At 43.9% G+C, this 21,892-nt stretch overlaps 1 long non-coding RNA gene across 2 annotated transcripts; it reads right to left on the minus strand.

Moving 5' to 3' along the window:
• Positions 1-1,417: 1,417 nt before the first annotated feature.
• On the minus strand, positions 1,418-20,281 carry LOC111826093. 2 transcript variants are annotated; one of them, XR_002829338.1, is made up of 3 exons: positions 19,991-20,281; positions 16,724-16,887; positions 1,418-1,949 (listed from the first exon to the last, which is right to left on the minus strand). It is a non-coding gene; the product is annotated as an uncharacterized LOC111826093 (long non-coding RNA). The 2 variants fall into 2 exon arrangements; XR_002829339.1 differs by lacking the exon at positions 19,991-20,281 and adding an exon at positions 19,219-19,315.
• Between the last annotated feature and the right edge of the window lie 1,611 nt (positions 20,282-21,892).

A 21,892-nucleotide genomic window follows, 5' to 3' on the forward strand; every position in this document is an offset into this window, starting at 1 on the left:
AAGCATTATAATCATATATGCCGCAGTGTACTACTTAGGTTGCCTTTTCAAACTGACCTTAAAGCGAAACCACCCAAGGATGGGGAAATTAATTTTAGATGCATAAATAATAGCCAAATGTGATGTGGAGACCTTGTTTGGGTCCTGACTCGAACAAATAAACTGTAAAAAGGCACCTTAGAGACAGTAAGAGAAAGTTAATTACAGAGTGGGTATTCGTGATACCTAAGCACTGTTGTTAATTTTGGTAGGTGTGGTAATGGCATTGTGGTTATGTTTTCAAAAGTCACTATTTTGAGAGTCAGAGGTGAAATAATGTGATGTCTGGGATTTGCTTTAAAGTATTTCAGCAAATAAAAAAATAAACAAAAATGGGGATAAATCAAGTAAACATGGCAAACCTTTAATAATTATTGAATATCAGTGATATTTCTCTACTTATGCAAAAAATGTTGCTGGTCAATAATCTTTAGCTTTAAGTTTTCAACACTGTGGGGCTATGACCAACTAATTAAGCAGCTGATAATAATGGACGCTGAGGGATGCTGGACCAGAGGGGACGGTACCAGGGTTGTGTGTGGGTGGTGAGAGCTTTGGGTGACTTTGAATTCTGGATCCTTGGAGTCTGGGGGACAGAGAAGCATAGTAAACTGAGACCAGCACCATGGCAAGGATTGAGGAAGTGGAGAGAGATCCAACACAGAGTGACCCCAGGGAGACCACCTCTGTTTATGGGGTGGCATTCAGGCCATTTTTCCTCCAGCCTTTCCTTCTAGTGAGCTACCCTCTTTCTATAGTCTAGTCCTTGGCTGTTCTTTCCTCTGGGAACAGTGGAAACTTGGAGGGAGTAAAAAATAGGAATTACCACTTTCCCTGGAGTCCACATGCCCTAAAATGACAAGATTCTCTGAAGAGTGCTTTTAGGAATAGGTATGATGTGATTCTGGGAGGCTTGGGAAGGGCTGTCTCTGCTCCTCTTTACCTAGAATTCTATTTTAAAGGGGCAAGGTCTTTCATTTGCTATTTAGAGTGAAGTTTACAGTGTTGACCTTCTTAGGTTATGACTGTAGCTCATTCACGCTAAAGTGAAAGGACCAAGATCTCGTCCTTCGCTCCCAGGCTGGTAGAAACCAGCACACAGCAGGGCCCTGGGCCGTCGGAGGATGAAGACAAACTTAAATGACCTGCTTCACAGCATTGCTGAATGCTGTTTACCTAAAGCCGCTGGACAAATGGAAGTGGATGGACAGTGTGCAGCCTTGCCTGTTCTCAGAAAACACCAATGATACAGGCTAAAGGGGGCTGTGTGAGAGGACATGTATTTTATGACCATGAGGCCTCTTCTCTCCCAAGCCCTGTTCAGAACAAAAACATTTTTTTTTCACATGCAGTTCAATTTATTTACTTTTACAACTTAGGCTTAACTTCGTTGTTGGTATGCTTTATTCGTTCAAATCAAGCAATCACATGTTCTAGCCCATGGTGATGATGCAACATCTAGCTCTGCTTTGTAGCTGGAACTCAGCAATGCATTTCATTCCATTCCAGGGATTCCTGAGGCGCTCTCATGGACTCCAACTCCTCCTGCTTGGCCACGATATGTTCTGTTCTGACCTTGCTATAAATGAGTTCACAGTCCTTCTCTCTCATCAACACGCTAATCCGAGGGGTGTTCTCCTATTCCGCATCCTTATTATTGTCGTTGTTCTTATTGCTGCGGGACCAGACAAGTTGGGATAGAGAGAGCTCTCTGACAACCTAGTTGTCCTGCATGCCTCGCGGATAAGACCTTTCCTTAGAACTCGAACTATGAACTTCTTCAAAGAGCCAACCTACCTCATACTCTTCCTCTTCCAACTCACAGTTGTCTGAATCTTCAGGATGCTGGGCATAAACATAGCAACCAGGGACATTCCTTGTGTGTCACCATAGCTTCATCACTTGAATTTCTGAAATGGAGACAGAGAGAGGGAGAAAGAGAATACCATACTTCTATAGTTGCCTCTTCCCACTCTGGGATTTTATAAAAATTCATAAAATAGTGACTGCACCTGGCCCCCTGGTGAAAGATACCTTTATGTGTAGTGGAAATGGTGCCGTTTTCTTTACTTATTTCTTCAGATGTACTTTCCATTAATCGCCTGATTTTGAGAAGTACAAAGGAATTTAGTTTCACTATATTATTATCTGACTCAACTATATTTTTAAAGAAAAGCTAGATGTGTTCCCACTAGCGGAGCAATAGGATAATGTTCCAAGTGAGTTGTAATAAAATCATGTTAATCTTTTACATGGAGCAAGGGGAATATATTATCTCTTTGTCTATCTCTCTTACAAGACCCCAGCTTCTTATTTTAAACAAGAAGTTGGGGTCTTGTAAAAACACTGGGCTTGTGAGAGAGCACTGAGAGAATAGTTCACCCAGAAATGGTTCCCCTTATGTTCTGATAACTTAGTCCTTCATTTCTTTGGGGACTTACCCTTCCCCATCCCCTGAGGTCCTAGGGAGGCTGTCAATTGCACAACCACAGTGCCCCATCCCTCTCCTAGCTGTCCTGGGAGTATGCTGACCCAATCTAAGGATAGCATCATTCCAACCATTGTCATTACTTTGGAGGTAGACAAATGGCCTGTGCAGGCCAATAGAGGTTGTCAAATTGGCTGGCACCGCACAGTCCAACAGAACTTGTCTGCTCTGCGGTGATATCCTTATTGGTTTGATGCAATGGTCCCTGGTTCTATGGTAAGGTAACGCTCTTGGTGCCCAGGCAGGGTACATCCTGAGGCCCCTCCTGTGTAGGCTGTAGGCTGACCAGAGCATAGTCAAGGTTCCAGGGCCATGGAAGTTCCTGTGGTTGTCAAAGCCAGGCCTCAAACATTACTTTTGGGCCTGCTGAGGTAAGGGTGAACCAATCCACCAGAGGACAGATGCCCCCAAAGAGAAACTCCCCAGGACAAAAGGAGGACTTGGGACTGGTGACCTGGGTTCTGGACCAAGACCTAAATGCCCTTAAGATAAAGGAGCATCTTCATGGGCTTTTGCAGATCACAGAAAGATCCATTTTGTCCTTTTCCCCAGGGTAACAGATGTCTGCATACAATTACACCTGGCTAACAAGGCAGGGACCATGCCAGGACCAGGCAACAGAGAAAAAAAAAATACTTCAAGTTGATCTGAAGTCACCTCAGACATAGAATAGACTGTTATAACTTTTAAGTACCTTCCTCAAGGCCCATGGTGTTAATCCGTACCATTTACACCTGAATGCTTTGGAGAATAAGTTGTCCAGAGACAACCTGGCACCCAAGAGGTGGAAGCAGGGCCTTCTGTGGACCAGCATGTACTTGGCATGAGAAATACTCTAGGCCTTTCTATATGACAAACCAAGAAATGCAGGGATCCCAGGTGGGTTAAGAATTTAGCGCCTTTAAATTGACTGATGCCGGTGGGGGCTGACACGGGGGAAGAGTGGTGTTTTATTTTCACTGGAGGACGTGGTCTACTTCCCTGGGGTAAGGTCCCGTTGACATTCTACCAGTTATATGTGGAATCTGGTGTTAGAACTTACCTGGCACCCTATTTCTGCTTTCTTCTTGAAAATCTTCATTAGAAATTGGTACCTAAGTCAGCTGTGTGTCTGACCTGCCCCTCTATCCAGTTCAGTGTCTGTGGTTCCTTTTTTGCACCCTCTATGCTTCTCTGACCTTCTTTAAAGAGGCCGTGCTATCTCCCACTCTGGGCAATGGAATGTATTAGTAACAGAGCTCTGCCGATAAAGGCTAATCTGTGGTTGTCCCTGTAACTCACAAAGTGTTTGGGGCCCACTCTCCCGCCAACCTGTCTCCTGAGGCCTCACATCAGCAGGCCCTGCCAGTGGTTATATGGCCTCACTTAGACCTTTCTGGATTTTTAATGTTGTAATGCTAGTGAAAACTTCATCCAATTTATGACACCCTACTATTAAAAATGTTGGCATGCATGCCCCTTTGCTATCCTCCTGACTGGTGATAAAAACGGGCTGTGGCTCCAGCTGGTGGGCCATCTGAATGTTATAACTTTAAAGGTTCTCCTGTCAAAGCAAATATCCCAGATAGAAAGTGTGACCTGTGTGTCCAGGGAGACAGAGAATGGTGTTCAAATCAGATTACTTAATATAAAAATAAAATCACATTCTCCCATGTGCGTTTTGCTTCAAGCCCTCTTTAGGACACATAAAAACATGTCAGAGGTCAGTGGTAGGCATGTGAACGCCCTAAATGAACACTCATGAACAATCAGCTGGTAAAAAAAGGAAACAGACCTGCTTTGGTAAGGGTTTCTAACAGGAGAAGGCAACAAAAATTCAATTTCAGGTTCTGCCTTCTGAGATACAGCAAGCTAAAACAGATTAGGTTGAAGAAAAAAAAAATAGAGCCATATTCATTTAAGAAATGCAGACGGAAATGGCCAGGAATCAGCACCAGGCACCGGCAACATCACTCAGTGTAGAGGGTGACTAACGGTCTTAGTTTGCCTGGGACTGTCCTGGTTTTAGCTCTAAAAGCCCCACATCCCAGGAAACCCCTCCATCCCAGACACACTGGAACATTGGTCATCCTAATGGGAGCCACGTCATAGACCACAAGCCCTGGTCAAAATAAATAGACTGTTCAGACTGTTCAGGTATTTTTATGGTGGATGCGTATTTGTCTCAATATCTTGGTGTTTTAGTAAAAGAAGGGTTAACACCCCCAACCTCCCACTCAGAATTGTTATAAGAAATTGCCTCAATTCATGGCTAGGCAATTTGCAAATGTGCGAGGCTATACAATTATAAATAATAGCTTGGAAGTGATTTTCCTGCAGCTTCTACGCAGACCTTACCTGGCTGATGCCAAGGTCTTGCTGTGTAACTCTGAGAGCTTTCCCTACAGAGAAAATCTAGCCTATTGTGAGTAATTTTACATTTCTTTCCTCTTGCTAATGCCAGGCCATCTCTCAGGACAATACAGGGTAACCTTGGCTCCAATTTTGTTTAACCCAGCTGGATGCAGCCAAATTATGGGCTTCTTTTTTGGGTGGAGCATATTTTTGTGGGCTGTGGAAGACCTGTAATTTTTTTTTTTATATGATGCAAAGCCATTTATAGCTTTGGGTGATGTAAAATCCACAGGGTGCCTACAACAGTGTCGTGCAACTGAAGGACGTCCCACATGACCCATCTGGGACACAGTGGAGCCAGGGCCTCACCTAAGTCTCTGTCCACCCCCTCTCCACATCTTCTGCACCCACTTGCCCCCAGGCAGGGCAGCAGCCTGCCCAGCCTTTTACTCCTTTCTTCGCTGTGGTTCCGAGGTCTCAATTACCGCCAGGTTTTCTTTTCATCCAGAGAGAGCTATTGTTTGATGCTGTGCATTCATCCATCCCTAAGCACCTCTAATCGCTCTGACTTGTTAGCTTCAGAACCATGGCAACAGTATAGTTTTGTGCAAGAGTCCCCGATGAGGAGGCAAACCTCATTGTTAGGCGCAGCTCTGCCTTGGCCTGGCTGATAGATCGCAAGCCAATTGCCCTACCTTATAGGATTTCTGTTCCTTCATCTGTTAAATGAGAGGGTTGGATTAAAGTAGGTGTAGACCCTTTTAGCCTCTATAGTTCTGTGATTCCATCATGAGTGTTAATAGCTACTGTTCAGTTCTAAGGAGTTGGCTGGGCTATGGTGTAATTTTACTTCTCTCCCACATCACCCTAACTTTCAGTAAAAGTGCTACCCAACAGCCTTCCATTGGGGGTGATGTGGAAGAAAGATTACCATGAAGTAAAAAAAAATATAATGTTTCGCAGTTGGTTCAAAGAACCAACTCGAAAGTCATTGCGTTGAAATCCATTTACAAATAGCTCATTTTCTCAACAAACAAAACAACTGCACTCCTGTAGCTCTGTGGCAAACCCTGAATTTAGCAAGCAGCCTTACAAATGCAAGTTCTTGGAAATCACTACACATGACATGACTTTTCAGAGAGGAAGTGAGGAAGCAGAAATCATCACTGCTGCTGGGCTGGCCTTGACTCTGGGCTCTACAGCCCTGGGTCCATTGCTCAGAATTTTAGGGATCCAAGAATACTACACTATAAAGGATCTTGCTCATTGAAGCAGGCTCCAGAGAAAGACCATTTGCCAGCAGAACTCTTTAGTTCCTGATGTTATTGGTGGGCCTCACTTATTGCTACTCCCTTTATCCTAATTAGCTTTTTGGGTATAGTCCATGAAGGAACAGAACAATATATTGTCTATTGTAGATTCTTTCATCCTGGGGTCTCCAGAATCCCTGGAACAGTAGTAATAAAGATCTGAGAGCTACTTTTGTCGTTTTTAAAGCTATATTGACAATTATTTTCCCGAGTCTGCTCTACCTCTGAACCTTTGACTGTAAGTACCATCTCACTCACTATACTGAAGCAGGCACATGAAGGGACATCAGGAATTTATTCTGGTCCAATCTCTGTTTACTGTTTGATTCCACTGCTGGCTATTATCCTAACTCTCTAATCCCTCCAAGGTTCAGGCACTTGGTATCTTACATTTGGACTCTAGAATTTTTTTTAAAAAACTTTTTATTCTAGAAAATTTTATATACATGTATAGATAGGTGTATAAATAGAGACAGACAGAGAGACAGACAGGGAGAGATGGAAAGAAACAGAGAGAGGAGGTCGTATAATAAAACCCAGTACCTGTCACTGAGCTTCGATACACATAATCAACTCATCTGATGCCCAACACTTCCCTCTTTTTTACAATGAAATTATTTTTGGTGATACTTATGCAATGGAATAATAATAATAATGGCCTCCTATGGGGTCTCAGTAACAAAAGAGATACTAGAAGCTGCATTTAGAGATACTTGGGATTTGGATTTGGGGCTACACCTCAGATTCCCTAAGAAATAAAGAAATGTTTCTTCTCTGGGCCAGCAACTACTGAAATTGTGTCATAGTTTTACATGATTGATATACGTCAGAAATGACGTTGTCTAACCTATGCGTTTGCTGACTAAGTTAACATGGGGAATACTCAGTTCACTAAATGTTCAGTAGCATTTACTTATTTTATAAGATCTTGTAACCCTGTCCTCCAACAAGTCATGTTAGTATCTAGCCTTACATGGTAGTAAAGCTCTTTTTTTTAAAAAGTGTATACATTATACACCTGAAAATAATGCAAAATAATATTGACTATAAACTGAAATTGAAAAATAAAATAAAGCATTGCATTATTTTGAAAAGTGGTAAATAAAAGGAATGAATCAAGAAAAAATGTAAACAGTATACAAATGAATGTTTTTGGTAAATTAAATTGTTTTAAATATCTGTTTCATCTAACTTTTTAGTTCTTTGGGAATATCAAAAACGTTATGCTTACATTTTTTAAGGTTTCATATTATCAGTCATCTTAAGGTGGGAAAGTCTGTATGGGCCTTTCTATTTTCAGTTCCACCGTGGGATTTGAGTCACCATGTTCCAGGCCCAAAGAATTAGCGATAAGAGGAAAGAAAACAAAAAGGTTATCAGGAAGCAGGGTTATCTGGTATATTTGTTCTGCTCTCTCCTGGCACTCCTCAGTGGTTACTCTTGCCTGAACACACTCCTCTTCTCCATCTGCCTTCCCCACCCCATCATGCCTTTGGAATGGAAGCTCAGAAGTCATTCAGCTGAGGGTTATTGGAAAGGCCAAAGTTAAACCACAGTGGTGGCCAGATGCTAAGTGGCAACCAAGCGACACGGATGGCAAGAAGTGGGGCCAAGGGAATCTCTGTGAATCCGTTGGGGTGGCACAAGGACCTGTTATTCACTGTCAGGACAAGCCAGCCATGGTAACAGGTGGTGTTGCAGAAGGTGGGCGGAGTACACAGCAGGGATTTAGAGAACAGGGGCTCCATGGAGACCCACATATGCAGCTAGCTCTCCGCATCGGATTGTCTGGCAGCTCGAGCAGGTGTTTTGCACGGGCCAGCCATATGAAGTAGTTGGGTACTCGGCCTGGCTGGGGTGTGTCCGGAGGACCCTCCCTGTCATTGTCCATTCTGAGATGTGAGACACTGTAAGTGCCCCCAAAGGCTCCAGGGGAGGATGGCACCCAAACAAGTTGCTTCAGCAAATCCAAGACCAGCAACTGGGCACAGTCATATACCTAAAATGATTTTGCAAATTAGGGTTCCCTTTTTCCCTCTTTGGCCTTCTTCGCCTGTCCAGGTGTCTGCAGGGAGGCCAGCCATCCACGCTAGTCATGGCAGCGAGGCGGGTGTGGAGGGTGGCCTGCAAGGACTCATCAAAGTTCTTACTTCTTTCCAGGAGGCAGCTGTAAGGAGGCTGACGTGTGGACCAGGTAAGCAACCCAGGCATTCTTGGAGAGAGAGAGAGAAAGTGGAGACAAGACTGACTGGCTGGTATTTTGGCTGAGAAGAAATAGGACTATGAACGGTCCTCCCAGGCTGGTGAGGTCTGGACACTGAGGAATATGGTTGTGCTGTGAACGCTGTCACCAGGCAGAATGTTGCTCCCAATTAGGTGACAGGCAGGCAATATGTAATCCAGAGTCTCGGGTATAATGTGCTGAGAGGTCCCAGGAGACCAAAGATAAAAGAGAGTGTATCTCCTGTGCATCTTAGAGCTTTAAGAACTTAGGGATCTAGACAGCCCTAAGCCAAGCAGAGGCACAGGTGGAAGGAGGGGCAAGTCTGATAAACCAGAGAAAAAAGGCTGGTGATCCAAGCAAGAGGCCAAAGTGAGGCTAATATTGGGCACTGAAGCTGAGGTGTTCTGGGAACACACGCCATCCCGTAATGGACGGGGTGCGCACAGGGAGGCAGGCCGAGGACATCTGAATCAGGGCCATGGCTGTGGCTGATTATTCCGAGGGGTCAAGATGTGATGATGGCCAGTCCACTATAGTTAGAGGGACAGGGACAGAGGGGCAGAATGACAAACAGCAGTCAGTTTAGTACTGAGTGTTTCCATCTGGTTAAAGACTAATTTCCTAGTTCTAAACAGGGAATTGAGAATATATTCTTTTTCTTCTAGACCAGTGATCCTCTCCAGACAAAGACACAAGTGAAAGGTAACTACAAAAGCAACTTTACCGGCTACTTCCCTTGGTCTCTGGATCTGGTGGGCAAGTAAGAGGAGTTCTCTAGCCCAGGGAAGAGTAAGGTGTGAAGCCCTTGCCACTCCCCACAGGTGCAGGGCATGCTGGTAGCAGAAGAATTTGTCATCTCTGCCTCCTGCAGGCCCCCACACAGCCTAGACCCACCTCCCCCAGTCAGAGAAGGGCAACAGTGAGACAGCAAGGTACCAGGGCTTTAACAGGAGCAACCCAGATGGGTTCATGTTCTGTTACAATCCCAGGCTTCCAGAAGGAAAAGCAGAGATGATCTCCTCTATAGGACTAACCAAGTATAATCATTGTCTTACTGAACACAGCCAGGTATCTCCATTTGGGTCACCATGCATAGATGACCACAAAATGTATCATTTAAACTAGATATATTTTAGGATGAAAGGGGGCCTAGTCCTTCTGTTGGACATCTCTGGCAAATCAAGACCTAAAGCTACCCAACGCATACACAGTAACCCAATCTTTTCAATTTTATTATAAAAAGCTAGTCACACTCTCAAATTCAAACATAACATTTGAGTCTAAAGTAGGATTGCCAGGTCAAAGACCGGATGCCCTGTTAAACTTGAATTTAAGATAAACAAATAATTTATTTAGCATAAAGATGTTCCAAATATTACACACTTACCACACTAAAACTGTTCCTTGTTTATTTGAAACTACAGGTAAATCAGGGGTTATATACAGTGGGGCCTTGACTTACGAGTGTCCCGACTAACGATTTTTTTGAGATACCAGCTGTCTCTTGGCCGATTTTTTGCAAGTCAAGGCCCCACTGTATTATTATTTGCTACTACTGTGTGATATGCTAATTTCATTATACTGATTATGATGTAAACCTTTTAGTCTTTGACTGATTTAGGGCATAGTCTGGTTGCCAAAAAAAGAGAAAGTAGAAGGGACCATCCCAATTAACCCTGTCACCTGAGCTACTGAAATCAGCTTCCTTCGATCTCTGGACGAGGAATAGGCTGGGATGAGCTGGGGCGAGCGTGCCCTGCTGCAGGACCAGAAGGTAAGTAGGTAAGCACATTCTCCCTGCTTCCTGCTCACTTTTGCTTGAACTAGGCTGGTGTACTTGAGAATCACCTTGGGAGCTTTTACAACCCACTGATGCTCGGGCCCCACTTCCAACCAATTAAATAAGAACCTCCAGGGGTGGAGTCCAGCATCCATGGGTTTCAAAAGCTCCCCAGGTGATTTTAATGTTCTAATGAGAACCACTGTCCTATGCCCTCACTCTGATCCCAGTGGCCTCTGTGCTGCTTACTTGGTTTCTCTTTTTCGAATACTCTCGCTGTCGTATCAGCTATTTTGTGGTCCAGAAAATAGGACTAGAACACGTGTTCCATGTCAGAATGGGGGCAGAGATGAGATTCACAGAAGGGTTCTTGGCCCCTGCAGGACCTGCCTCGGGCTGACTCCTGGCTCTGTCCAGGCCTCACACCTGCTCCTGCTTCTCTTTAGCTTTGGCATCCCATCTTTCATGCATCTCTACTCACAACACATCATTTCCCACTTTGCAGCTGGTCTCCTTTTCTCGGAGGCCCCCCTAAGGGCTGGCCTCTTTGGCTCGGACCAAGAACCCCGTCTGGGAACTATCCCTGCAGACCACGTTGATGGCACTGGCTGCTGTCCAGGGCGCCACCCCTCTCTGGCTTCTGCCTCAGGGGGCCACGTCCCAGATTGAGCCCTAGAGAAAACCCAGATTTTGTGTTTCCAGAACAAGAATCAGTGGACCCCTCAAAATGCCCATTTCCTTCCAACAAGCTGGCAGGGTGAGCAGTGGTGCTTTTCCAAACGGTAGCAAGGAGGGCCTGGCAGTGGCACAGGGCCCGTGCAGCATTGGAAATAGACTCTCCCACTCTCTCTCTGGAATTTGACCCCAGGAACTCAGATGATCTCTGGGTAATGACCAACTCAAAGCCCCATGCAGGATACAGCAAGACTTTTGGATTATTCATTCACTAAGTTCCTACCATGTGCCAAATACCATGGTATAGGCCGAGTATACACTGGTGAATAAAACAGACACGGCCCTCCGAGCCCATGAATTTGATGATCTAGTCACGGATAAATGGAAAATAAGATGAATACGGCGAAAAACTGGGATGGAAATCCTGGAGCGGAACGAGGGTGGAAATGAAGTGCCTGAACACGCAGTGCTTTTAAATGTAGCATTTCACCCAGCAAACAATGGACCACCCTGGCTTTTCAGCCGCCAAAGCCACGGCACTCAAATTCTCTCATCAAACAATAGGCTCGCGCCCACGGAGCTATTTCTTAAACCCAACTAACTGTTTACACGGAGGCTACAAATCTGTTGAGAAAGAACCCCTGCCATGTACAACTGTCTATCGAACGGATGCTCAAGAGCAATTGTCTCTCACCACCCAGGTTTCAGTGAGGAGGAGGGAGCAGGTTTGAGCATCCACAGCTACTGGAAACTTCACACGTTCTGTCTTCGTCTGTGCCCAGAGGCTGCTGCTGGGCTCTGGTCTCAGAACAATAATGATTTTTAGAGGCTTACGAAGGAGGGTTTGCATTGAATTATTAAACAATGGGCACGGAAGATGTGTTTTCTTTGACCTCCTTACCTCTGACTTTTACCCGTCAGCGTTTTCTTTGTGCGGAGGCAAAGATTTCTGGAACACTGCAACAGATTATGCCTTCCCTTCTTTGAGTATTTTCCAAACTTATTTTAAAATCCCTGCGTTTTTAAAAGCCCTGTGATAAACTTGAAAACACCGCGTGCTCTCCTTTCATTTTCTGAAATTAATCGTAAATTTCCGGGGGGAACAAATGTGCTAGAACAAAGCACTGCTTTGTTTCTGAACCAGGCCCATAACCCGGCCCCTTTGAGATGCTGGAAGCTGATGGGGGCGCCCGTGGGAGTCCGAACTCCTCCCCCCGGCCCCCACCAGTTCCTAAGCATCATTGTTCTAAATGGTAATATTAACAATTACTACATTTGTGTACGGGTGACATCCCATTGGCATTTTCAGTTGTAAACATTTTCTCTGCAACATAAAAGATGAGACGTGACCAGGAACACAATGTGACAGACGTTAGACACATAAGTAGGAATGTGTACAACCCAGTGAGCATTGTGCTTCTGAAATGGCCCCCCTTTGTGGGTTAATACCTGTTTCTAGGGCTAAAGCCATTGCTTAAAAAAAAAAAATTGTGGCGTGCTCATTTATGCGGAGCACAGGGCCAAAAGCATGGGCTTTGGTGGCAGGTGACTGGCTGCAAATCAAGTTCTGCCACTTTTTAACTGTGGGACCTTGACCGAGTTGCTTAACCTCTCTCTCTCTCTCTGAGCCTCAGTTTCCTCATTGGTAAAATGGGAAGAAGGATAAGAAAAAATGTATGTAAAGTGTTTGCACATCCCAGGAAGCCCAATAGGTATTAATATCAGAATTAGCACTAATGTGCTTTTGAATGGCATTAAAAGGCCTCTGAGTCTGATATTTTGGGGGAATTTCCAAGTCCTTAAAGTTAAATTAGTAAAATAAAAGTGGATAAAAAAAATGGGACTGGAAATCCGAGTTTTGGGGGTGGGGGTGGGAATGGTTGTTGCTATAGTCACGAGCCCAAAATTTGATGTGGCTTATGAAGTGACTCCGAAGTTAATTCCAAAACATGCTTCCAAAACGCTCCGAAAGCCCACGGGCACCTTGGAGCTGTGCATGGGCTCCCTGGGGGGCCACTTTGAAGTGGATACAAGTCCTTTGAACATTTAAGTAAAGCACACCACATAGCTGGACCCTGTTAAAAAAAAAAAAAAAGGCTGAATTATTGCAAATCTGCCTTGTCATTTCCTCTAGGTCCTGACATGTGTTCTTCCTTTTTTAAAACTATGGTGTGTAGTAACCAGTCCCCCCGCCCCACCCCCTTTCCTAATGTTCTCCTTTTAATTTCTGAACCTTTGTAACTGGAAAGGGATACCAGACTCAGTCCTGCTATCAGAAGCTACTGTCATCGTTCCACAATTTCAGAAGGCTTTCATTTCAGGTCCCATTTTCCTCGTCTCACCCCAGATGCCTGGCATACGCGATAGCAGCGAAAACAAAGTCTGTTGCATTTTTGGAACATTATTAATGTGTAAGCAATCCAGGAATTGCAACAGCTAAGATAGCACTCCCCCACCCGCTTTTTTCTCTTTTAATCCAGAGAGTGAAGAGCAAAATTGTGGCTGAAGAACTTTGAAAGAGTCACCCCAATGCATTCTAATCCACTAATTTCACCTTGCTTGGCACCCCCCGCCCCCCATCAGTCTCTGTTTCCCGATAGGAAAACCATTTAGGTGTTAGACAATGATATTACACAATAGAACTATAAATCCAGTGTTTGTCTAGAATTTAAATGGCACTGCAGAACTCCACCCTTCCTCCCGTGAACAACATCGGAAGAGGAGTTAGTGAGGGGCAAAACCAGCTGTTAAGTGTCTCTGAGTGGATTTTAAAATTGCTTCCCCCCAGGGTCTTCTAGGGTTTTAAAATATGAAGGTGTTCATCCAACTGAAAACATTTTATGTCTATAAGCAATTTAAGCTTCAGCATGTCTGGCAATTCACTTTTTTTTTAAAGGATGAGAAAATGCAGTCCTAAATGTGAATATGTATGCTATGTAAGGGAACTTCTGAACCCTTCACTGTCATCTTAAAGTCTTTAGGAGAGAAGCTCTTGAGGATGTTGGATTATAAAAATCATTCTCTCATTTCTGGGATTTGAGGATCTCTCTCTGAGCATAACAAATGCAAGATCACAACTAAAGGTGCTTTGACTAATGAAAGAAAGATTTATCCTTAACAAAGACAATTCTATTTCTGTAATAAAATCATAGTGTGCCTATTTTCATTAGACAATCCTATCCATCTTCCCCTTCCCTAGGCTGATGGGATTCATCTCCGATAGCCAGTGTGGTTGGCGATATGGATTTAATGGACATGGTCAGGAGATTGTTTACAGGGAAATTGAGCAAATAAGTAAACATATTGAGAAAAATGGGAGCCTGGTCTCAGGGTTAGACATTTATATTTGAGTTACAGATACAGAAAGGAAGAGGCTAGGATAAATGGTGGTGCTGGATTGGAATTGAAGGTATCTGTGTGATCCCCTGGGTTTGATGTAAATAGGTTAATTAGATTTATGTGCATTTATGTGTGTCTATAAATAGATATACACTTACTTCCATAGGTAGGCATATATACAGACATACACACTATCTATCTTTCTGTCTGTGTAACTTCTTGATTGTTGGTGCACAGAGTGCACTCAAGTAGCAACGAGCATACCTAGCATCCACATGTGGGCTACTAAAAATCATTCTCTATTAATAGGAATAGCAGGCCTTCATTCTAGAGTATGGAAGGCTAAAATATGGTCCAGCAATTGATATTCACATCCTAATCTCTAGAATCTGTAAATGTTACTCTTTGTTTTGGAAAAGGGATGTTTGCATATGTGACTATGTTTCTCCTCAAGACGAGATTATCCTGGGTTATCTGGGTGGGCCCTAATGCTATCACAAGCTTGCTTACAGGAGAGGGAGAAAGATTGCCCGCAGAGGAGGAGACAGTGTGACCACAGGGGCAGAGACTGAAGTGATGCGGCCATTTGTCAAGGAATGCTGAGAACCACCCAAAGTTAGAAGAGGCAAGGAAAAGATTCTCCCTAGAGTCTCCAAAGGAAGCGTGGTCTTGCTGACATCTAGATTTTAGTCCAATGACCTGATTCTCGTCTTCTGGCTTCCAAATGGTGAGAGAATAAATTTCTGTTGTATGAAGCCACAAAGTCAGTGATAATTTGTTACAGCAGCCACAGGAACTTATAGTATACTAGAGGTCTGATGCACGGATCATGCACCCTTGTGCAATCTGGGACCCCTTGGGAGATGTCAGAGAGCCGGTTTTGGCCCAATCTCTACAGGCCAGGCTGATGGACCCCACCAGTACACCAATCCATGCACCAGGCCTCTAGTATGCATATAAGATCTTTGGTTAATCTCTTCCTGCCCTCCCCCCTCTCCCTTCCCTCTGAGATTCATCAGTCTGTTCCATGTTTTCATGCCTATGCGTTGAGTGTCTGCCCCCTGGTGGTCATTGCGCATCATAGCTACCAGATGGCCGGTCAGCCTGTTGGCCGGTAGCTTAGGCTTTTATATATATAGATAAGGCCAAGACAGGGAATGGATCCAGAACATCTTTTTGTGCCAGAAAGTGAGTTAATGCTGAGGAATGATGAGGACATATCAAAGGACCCAACTTGAAGGGTACCCAACTGGCCAAATTGCAGGCAATTAAGAATCAAAAGAAATAAAAATTAAGAAGCAAAATAAATGACAAGACTAATTATTACAACCCACTCTTAATAAAATGAGTCCATATTAATCCATATAAAATGATATAAATAAGTAAATAAGAGAAAACTCTACCTCATAATATCATGCCAACTAATAAATATAGAATAATGACATTATAAAACCATTCAACAACCATCATAATAGAAATTGATGTAGGCAATAATCATCAATGGATGTTGAAACTAGTGGATGAAAATTTAATGAGAAACAGAATTTTTACAGCATCTCATAGTATCTCCCAATAAAATACTGATTAATTCCTTATTAAGTACAAAATACTTATTGAGTTTACAGTAGAGAAATTTGGCAAAAGCCAGCTTAACTAAGTGACCAAATTTAGCAGCACCAGTAATGAAACCAATCGACATCATGTACCCTGATATGATACACTGAGAAGAAAAAGCATTACTCTGTGGTAGCCCTGTCAGAAATGCATAGCTGCCCTGGCTGGTGTGGCTTAGTTGGCTGAGTGTTGTCCCAAGCACTGAAGGGTTTCTGGTTCGATTCCTGGTCAGGGCACGTGTCAGGGTTGCAGGCTCCCTGGCACGTGCAGGAGGAAGCGGATAGATGTTTTGCCATCACATTGATGTTTCTCGCTCTCTCTCCCTCTCCCTTCCTCTTTCTTTAAAAATCAATTTTTAAAATATTTTAAAAAATATTTCATGAGAAAATATCAGACATACCCAAATTGAGGAATATTCTACATAATAACTGGCAGTACTTCCTGAAAATATCAAATATATGCAGGATAAAGAAAGGCTGAGAAAGTATTCCAAATTAAAGGAGACCGAAGACACACGACAATAAAAAGCAATGCATCATCCTGGAAGGGATTCTAGACCCATAAAGGATATTGTTGGGACAGATGGTAAAATTTGAATATTGTTTGTGGATGAGATGGTAACACTGTATCAATGTTTGTACTGTAGTTATGTCGGAAAATGTCCTCGTTTTTAGAAAATGCATACTAAAAGATTAAGTTATACTGGGGCATTATGTCTTTAACTTTCTCTTTAAATTTTCAGGAAAAATAAAAAATAAACTATATAAATATTCAGAGAGAATGCAAGACCATTGTGGTAAAGTGGTAACAATTGGGGAGTCCGGGTGAAGGTCATCTAGGAGCTCTCTAGTGTTCTTGCACCATTTTTGTAAATTTGAAATTACTTCTGAAGAAAAAAGGTCATTGTTCTTTCATGTTACCTTGTCACTTCCGTGCAAAGAGTCTTTATGTCCACAGCATCATTCACAGAAGTGAATGGGCAATGGAGGGAAAGGCAGCAGATCTGGTCCAGCCACTGTGTGTCACCTGTGAACCTCAGTGTCCTCAGCTTACCATTCTCTCCCTCTCTACGGCATTGGTATCACTAATGGGTTTAAAAGGGACAACCAATGGCACAGTTAAAAAATCATTGCCTTGGAATGAGAGCAGCTGCTAAAGGGCATCAAATTCCATTTCTTTCTCCTCCTCCTCCTCCTCCTCCTCCTCCTCCTCCTCCTCCTCCTCCTCCTTCTCCTCCTCCTCCTCCTCCTTCTTTTTGTTAATCCTCACCCTAGTATATTTTTTCAATTTCAGAGAGAGTGGAAGGGAGGGAGGGAGGAGGAGAGAGAGAGGGAGAGAGAGAGAACCATCGAGCTGAGAGAGACACATTGATCGGTTGCCTTTGCACATGGCCCAACCAGGCCAGGAATCAAACCTGCAGCCCAGGTATGTGCCCTTGTCCCAGAATCGAACCTGAGATCCTTCGATGCTCTAACCATGGAGCAACACCAGCCAGGGCTCAAATACCATTTCTTTTTTTCAGGGTGAAAATGTTCTAAAATGAGAATGTGGTGATGGTTGACTAACCCTGTGACAATAATGAAAAACACTGAATTGTGCACTTTGAATGACTGAACTATATGATATGTGAATTCTCAGTAAAGCTGTTAAAATCATTGCTGCTCCTTTCCTCACCCCACTCCCAGCCGTGACTCTATGGCTAGAGTGGCACGCCTATGCCGTTGGTGATGGTTTAATACCTGGATGAGTAGAGAAGACTTACTCTTCTCCCAGAGGCAGGAAGGATAGAACAAGCAGCAAAGGAATCTTTCAGAAGGCACAGTCCCAGGGACCCCCAAATGCCTGCCTTTCAGGCTCTGTCCCTATATCTGTTCTTCTCACTCTGTGCACAGCCCCTGAGTGACAGGATCCATGTCTGTGGCTTCAACTCTCTCCCATAGATTACTGACTCTGTGCGATTTAGGATTAGATGCTGCAGCAAGCGAGAGAAAACTCAAATACGACTGGTTTAAAAGCTTAAACCAAAGAGTTTTGGATTTTCTTCTTTCTCCTATAAATGTCGAGTAAATAGTCCAGAGATGTTAGGAAGCTCCGTGATATCAGAGACCCAGGCCCTGGGTCTCCATTTACAGCCTTTCAGGAAGCATTATGCACACACCCAGTATGAAGGCTCCCTTCTGGAGGAGGGCAAAGTGACGGCCCTGCCCAGGATCCTTCTCTCTTGTTTTCTCCTTTAAATGGCCTCAACCTTATTGTCCAAGATTGCAACATCTATCGTCTTCCAGGCAGGAAAAAGGAGGAAGGGACGGATGCAAAAGGAGGGGCGCAGGGTACACATTGGCTGAATCTAAAGTAAGGTTTTCAGAACTTCTCACATGCAACTTCACTTGCATTTCATTGTCTAGACCAGCGGTTCTCAACCTGTGGGTCGCGACCCCTTTGGGGGGTCGAACGACCCTTTCACAGGGGTCGCCGAAGACCATCGGAAAACACATATATAATTACATATTGTTTTTGTGATTAATCACTATGCTTTAATTATGTTCAATTTGTAACAATGAAATTGGGGGTCACCACAACATGAGGAACTGCATTATAGGGTTGAGGCATTAGGAAGGTTGAGAACCACTGGTCTAGATCTTAGTCATATGATCACACCCAGTTGCAAAAGATGCTGGGAAGTGTAGTTTTTATTCTAGGTGGTCATGTAATCAGCAACAATGTTCAGAAGAAAGGAAGGAAGGAAGGAAGGAAGGAAGGAAGGAAGGAAGGAAGGAAGGAAGGAAGGAAAGAAGGGAGGGAGGAAGGGAGGGAGGGAGGAAGGGAGGGAGGGAGGGAGGGAGGGAGGGAGGGAAAGGTGAGGAATTCTAGTACCGAAGAATAATAAGTAATAAATAACCACCGGAGCAACTAGCAGACTTGGTCGTTCTTTCCAATTCACGTTTTTAATCCAGATGCATATAGCAGATTGTCTCTTGGACACCTCTACCCGGATGACTCACAGACAGTAAAACTGAACATGCCCTAAATGGAAAGCACCGTGTTTACCCACTCCCACTCCACCCCCCTCTCAGACCTGCTCCTTCTCCTGTGATCTCCGTCTCCATGAATGGCCATGTCATCCACCTGGTTGGATGTGAATCATCGTAGACACTTTCGTTTCCTTCACTGTCTTCCCTGTATTCCTGCCCTGCAAGCTCTACCTCCTAACTGGCTTATATCCATCTCCTCCTCCCCATTCCCATTACTTCAACTCAGGCTCTCATTTTTTTTCTGGTCTGGATTACTATAGGGATCTCAAACTGAACCCCATGCCTTCAAGCTGCACCCCTACAATCTGTTCCCCACATTACATTCAGGGTTCTCTTTCTCAGCATAAACATTCACGGTTGCCCCACCCCTCCACTGCCCATACCTTTGGTGGTAAAGTTCACTTTCTTTACGCAGGGCACCCAAGGTTCTTCATGATCTGACCTCTGCCTGCCTCACCCCATCTGCTGCCTCTCCCCCACACACATACCTTTGCTCCAGTCTTACTGAACTATCTGTTGTTCCCTAAACAGTCAGCAGTTTCACACCACCCTGCCTGTGCGCATACGGTCCACTCTGTCTGGAGTGACCTTCCCATTTTTGTCTGTGTAACTCCTATTTCTTCAAAACTCAGCTGGAGCACTGCCTCCCCAGGAAGTGTTCCTAGGTTCCCCAATCTGATTTAGACGTTCTTCCTCTTGCTCCCATAATGCACCATCCATAAGTATCTCCATTATTTGTATATCTTTCCCACTAGACTATAAACTCTTTAAGGGATGATATCTTGCCTCTTTTGCCTTTACCAGTACATCCCTAGTGCCTGGCACATGAATACACATGTTTATATACAGTATTTTAATTCTCATAACGCCCTATAATGTATTCATTTTACAAATGGGAAATGAGGCTGAGCAGAATAGCAAGACATGGCAAAGGCCACAGAGCTAGTAAGAAGTGCAAATGGAGATTAAGTCCAATGTCTTGCCTCCCCATGCTCCTATTTAGACAAATCACCCTTGTGGCTGTTATGAACTCAAATATGGAAGCAACCACTTTAGAGCGGGTTGACCTCCTTCCTGAGTCCACTGTCAGAAATGTCTATTTCTTCTCTTCCCCCCAAATCCCTGGGTCCCTGAACACAATTCCAGGCTACTTACAAAACACAGAGTCTAGAGACTCAGTTTCTTTGCCTCCTTCTGGGAAAATGCCAGCTCTCTAGCAGGGGAGTTTGCTTCTTTATTCATCCACTCTTCCAGTGACTATTAAGCACCAACGACCATGTGTTAATGTTAGTCTCATTCACACGCAAACACACAGAAACAAAGACGTTTCAGCCATCAGAATCTTTTAATCCTTTGCTTGGAGTCCCTGAGAATCGGCCTTGTCTAAGGATACAGCTGCAAACGAAGAGCAAGCAGCAGAGCTGTGCTGTGGGCTCAAGGTTACATGTTATTGTTCCTCTGTAAGCAAGGCGTGGACCGCCCTTGTATAGGAAACAGGTTTCAGGCACAATAAAGAATGTGCTCCCTTATCTCAGATGTACCCGGGCAGTTCAGCCAGTTGTTTACCACTTAGATATTCCTTACTCAGCAGTTTTCATACAATAATGATACCTTTAAATTTCCTAATGCTCTACCCTCCCAAAAGGTAATAAGAAATCGAAACTGTGCGCTGCTTAAATGAATTCATTTGTGTGGAGAACAGAACTATTGTTATAGACTCCTGCAATGTCCGTTTGATTAGAAGCCAGAACATTTTACACAGGCAGCAAAATCCATCTCCTGGAATTGATTCAAGTTTTACCCGATGGTGGGGCGGAGGGCAGGGGTAGGGAGAGAGGGAGGGAGGGGTAAAGAAAAAGAAAGGCACGTGCTTGTAATTGCAGTTGGAAGCAGTGCCAATTAGAAGAGCAGTGTTTTAAAGCTGTCCCTTTAGTCTCTTAACGGAGCAATCAGGTTTAATAGGAACAAGGAAAAGTGGGAAAGGAAAGCTGGCTTTTAGTTATTGATTTAACAAATGTTCGGGACCCACCACATTAGGACCTGTGCAAACATGAAAATTAGTCACACAAGGTTTTTGCCTTCAAGAGAGTACAATACAGCAGGCAAATTAACAGGCGAACACACACACACACACACACACACACACACACACTGGTGCATGCATGTACACATGTATGCACATGCTTATATTATCCTCAGTATTCAAACTCTTTGCTAACCAAATTCAGGAACTGAATAGATTCAGACACATTTCAAAATAAATTCTTTTCTTTCCAAACTTTACTACTCACTTTCCAAAACTCAAAAACCTCAGGCAATCAGTATTTAACCTCCCTATGCAAACGGCCAGTCTCCAAACTCAGGAAACGGTTCCATGTAGCTCGCAGAATACTTGGTACTGTGGAAACATAATAAGGGCTGTAAGAATGGCCCCAAATAGCAGGAAGCTTGGAGGAGTGTGTGCTATCTTCCAACAGGAGTACATTTTTGTCGAGAACACATTTTTGTCGAGTCCTGAAAGATGGGTAGAATTTCTTATCTCCAATCTCAGTGCCATTTGGCAATCCTTTTACTTGCCCCTACATATTCCCTCTCCAAACCTCCCTACCAGTTCTTCTAAACCTTTCAAGGTCTCTACCGCTACTCCCCCGCCCCCTCTCCACCTCATTCACTTCCAGCAATTGACCTTACTTCTTACTTCATAGAGAAGACAGGGGCTTTCAGATGCAAAGGACTTCATTTTCCTGACCGTTTTTTCCTCTGTCCAATAAAAACCATCCACCCACGCTTTCTATGTTCCATCCATCTGGATCTTAGTCCCATCCATTTCAAAGGAAGAAATCCCCTAGCAGAGTGACCTCATCATTTGTCCTTTAAATCCATCCCCTCCCAAGTCTGTGGGTCCATCATAAGCATCTAGCACAGTTTTGTTTTTCCCCCTTGTCTGCCCTTCCTTCCTTCTTTCCTTCCTTCCTTCCTTCCTTCCTTCCTTCCTTCCTTCCTTCCTTATTTATAAAATTTTAATTGATTTCAGAGAGAGGAAAGCAGAGGGAGAAA

The sequence above is a fragment of the Myotis lucifugus genome, unplaced genomic scaffold (assembly GCF_000147115.1).
Source record: "Myotis lucifugus unplaced genomic scaffold, Myoluc2.0 scaffold_54, whole genome shotgun sequence".
Lineage (NCBI taxonomy): Eukaryota > Metazoa > Chordata > Mammalia > Chiroptera > Vespertilionidae > Myotis > Myotis lucifugus.